This window comes from Penaeus monodon, chromosome 20 (genome assembly GCF_015228065.2).
Source record: "Penaeus monodon isolate SGIC_2016 chromosome 20, NSTDA_Pmon_1, whole genome shotgun sequence".
NCBI lineage: Eukaryota > Metazoa > Arthropoda > Malacostraca > Decapoda > Penaeidae > Penaeus > Penaeus monodon.
The window spans coordinates 28,725,406-28,725,763 of NC_051405.1; positions in this window are offsets into that span (position 1 = coordinate 28,725,406).

Genomic DNA, 358 nt, shown 5'->3' on the forward strand with positions numbered 1-358 from the left:
TTAACAGTAGGGATTAAGTGAATTTGCTCGTAGTTGCTTGGTTGCAATATACCAATGGATCCGTTAACAGCGCGCAACCAGGGATATTATCACTCTTACAAACAAACGCATTGCGATCTTAATCATCCACATAATCATCCTTATCACTTACAAGATCAATATCGTTATCGCTTTCAAAATACGAACGCCAGAATAATTTCCATTATAGTAATATCAACTTTCCTTCTGTTAGGGAAAAATTATATTCTTAGGGTCAAAAAAAAAAAAAAACTTCAGCCACTTGTGATGGAGGCGAGAGTGGGGGGAGTTGGGTAGAGAGGGAATAGGGGTGGGGGATCCAACACACTCTCCTTTTCTT